At 43.0% G+C, this 3182-nt stretch overlaps 1 non-coding gene across 1 annotated transcript; it reads left to right on the forward strand.

The window, feature by feature from the left end:
* Nucleotides 1-245: 245 nt before the first annotated feature.
* Trnat-ugu (transfer RNA threonine (anticodon UGU)) lies at nt 246-319 on the forward strand. The gene has a single exon. It is a non-coding gene; the product is annotated as a tRNA-Thr (tRNA).
* Nucleotides 320-3182: the final 2863 nt, after the last annotated feature.

The raw sequence follows: 3182 nt of genomic DNA on the forward strand, positions 1-3182 counted from the left end.
CTCGACGGGCAAGGTGACTGCAGGATCTTAGTCAAGCTCCCCGTGAGACACACACACTTCCAACCTCCTGACCACAAGCTACATTTGTAGTGACCCTGTCCGCTATACTCACTACTCGAGGCAGCCAATCTACCGATTCCGGTAAGAGATTGAGCAGTGTGAGTGCATCCGCACTGAAGAAGGTCATTAGCTGGTAAGTCTTATCTACATGAAGGTACCTTCCTCTTTCGGACATGTCCTCTGTGTCCTCGATGGCTCAGTCGGATAGAGCGCCTGCCATGTAAGCAGGAGGTCCCGGGTTCGAGTCCCAGTCGGGGCACACATTTTCGACTGCCCCCCTTGATGTTTATCAACTCCTGCAAGCAGGTAATGGTCTCGGTTTCATCGTAATTTCATTCCTAGACAGTTGCAAGACCACCAAAAATGGTCAAATGTGTGTGAAATCTTGTGGGACTTAACTGCTAAGGTCATCAGTCCCAAAGCTTACACACTACTTAATCTAAGTCATTTTAGGGACAAACACACACACCCGTGCCCGAGGGAGGACTTGAACCTCCATCGAGATCAGCCGCACAGCAGGATAGCCAATGGTATCTATTCTTTCGGACATGCCTGAAAGAACAGATGGAATCTTCATAGAGATGAGGACAGGTCGGACGGCGGTAGTCAGTCAGCTGGAGCGACTGAGAGTGTCAGTTGGTTATGATTAAAGCGGAGCCACTCACGTAGGACCAGTGGGGCTGTAACTACCGCATGGCAGAGAAACTAGGTAGATATGCTAATGCGTTGATGCGGAACCGATTTACACATTAAGGAAATTAGTTCCAGTTTTGGCCACCAGGTGCAAAGCAGGTGCTGTGCATTATTAGTCGCGGTCTCCAGTGCTCATGTTGAGAAAACTGTGTAAACAGCGGTTAATAATAATATTAACATTACGCCTATCTCACTTTTTTGACTTTTACTGCACACTTCCTAATCTGGTACATATGGAAACATTTCGAAACGTCTTGCTTGCATTTACAGTGCAGGATTTGAACTGTGGCCAAAATTGGAACTAATTTTTTTCCGTCATAAATCAGTTCCACAGTCGTGTTTTCGAATATTTAGTAACTTTCGCAGCCGTACTATAATTACAGCCCATACTCGACCTCTGTGAGTCGGTGCACTATAATTACAACTACGTGGGACGGCTACCGGTCGAGGTTGCAGTGAACGGCTCACCTAAGGAAGATTACCCTGTGCTCATGGTGGAATCCTGTTGGCATTGTGATTATGGCGGCGCGCTATGTTATGTGCGAATAGAGCATCGAGTGTAGCCTCTCCTGTATTTATGCCTGTTGGTTCAACGAAAACAGCTGTTCGTGTGGGGAGTGTGCGAGTGTGTGCTACGAAGTATAACAGGCATAATTGTGTTATTAAATGCTGTGTGTACGATTAAGTGTACTAAGCGAGACATTGGTTGTTTTTGCCTTGAACAAAAATCAGTGGGCTGCTCCACTGATTTAAGAGCTTACTATCATATTGATCCATGCGATTACGCCTGTAGCTTGCTTTCGTTATATGAAGATTTCATTGTTATTGGCTTTATGTGAAAGAGCTGTCGCATACGACATTGTATAAAGAAATTCAGACATAAGTTTGGATAGCTGGTGTTATAGTTGTCTGGTGACGATAGATACTGTGGATCAGGGTGTAGTTACAGGTTATATTTACAGGTCCTAGGTAAGTGTAACTATCCTTTGGCAGTGTAAGATTTTCAGTTATTATTACTGGTTACAGACGAGTGCCCAATTAAAGATGCCATGTCTTCCATATACGGCAAGACTAAATTGGTTCTGGATTCAATTTATTGTGGTATTGTTAAAAAGATAAATGTGCTGTTGGTTATTTAGTCCTGCTTAGACTTCTTTAGGACTACAGTGATATGGGGCGTCAGTAGCATACAGTCAGATATTTATACTTGTGACTGAGGATACTTAACATCATTATATCAGTATTACTTCATTTTCAGACTAATAATTATAGCTATGACGAGTAGAAATTTTCAGCGTCAGCACACGTATGTGTGACAGAAGCTAGCCATTCACGTATATTTTCTTCTACGCTACAGCTCAGGTACAGAGTTGTGAATGCGTAGCTGCAAATCAGACCGACAATACTGACAGCTGTATTCCACTTTGTGGCACAGTTACTACCATGCAGAGAACACCAGTTTGCAAATGGTCTAACGTGTTTGCGGGGAGACTGTTACACACGGAGAGAAACATCACACTGAGGTGACCAAATATTAGGGTACCAATTATCACTATATCTCTACCTGTAGCCCTAGGTGATTTATATTCTGTGCCGGCCGGGGTGGCCGAACGGTTATAGGCGCTACAGTCTAGAACCGATCGACCACTACGGTCGCAGGTCCGAATCCTGCCTCGGGCATGGATGTCTGTGATGTCCTTAGGTTAGTTAGGTTTAAGTAGTTGTAAGTTCTAGGGGACTGATTATTTCAGCAGTTAAGTCCCATAGTGCTCAGAGCCATTTGAACCATTTTTTTATATTCTGTAATTTGATGTTTAGATACTTGGTAAAATAGTTCCCAAATTGGAGCCCATTTCTGAACACCCACCAGTCCAAACGTCACTCCAGCTAATACCAAGCCCTATTTGTTATATAGATTTTACAAGTCACGAAATAGTTAATTTTCATATGAATTTACATTTAGTCCCAAACAATTTGAAACAGACTCACATCGAGTTAACTGCACCTCGAAGTAGCTCGTTTGTGTATAACTGTCTGCCATTAATTCCTTAGCCAAGTCTTAAATGAAACCAGTTTCTTAAATTAACTACAAAAATACTCTATTAATATTTCCGAGAAAGCTACCAGGCAAATAATTTACTTGTCACAGATGAGGGTTTATAGTAATCCTAAGGCTTGCTGAAGCAACATTAGTGGTTCCAGAAAGAAACAATAGGTTGTGCTGGTGCTATTCGGATATAAATAGATTCTTCCTTACTCTTGTCTGGAAACGAGCCGCTACCTGCTTCTCACAGAGATCCTGTAGTGTTGGCAGAAGAGCCAACACTGTTTTTCTAGAGGAGGCCGAAATGCACGCATTTAATTACACGCTGACTGGCGTGAGGTCTGGAACAGGACAATATCTTGAGAATTGCAGGTAAAGTACGTAG

This window comes from Schistocerca serialis, chromosome 5 (genome assembly GCF_023864345.2).
Source record: "Schistocerca serialis cubense isolate TAMUIC-IGC-003099 chromosome 5, iqSchSeri2.2, whole genome shotgun sequence".
Taxonomy (NCBI): Eukaryota; Metazoa; Arthropoda; class Insecta; order Orthoptera; family Acrididae; genus Schistocerca; species Schistocerca serialis.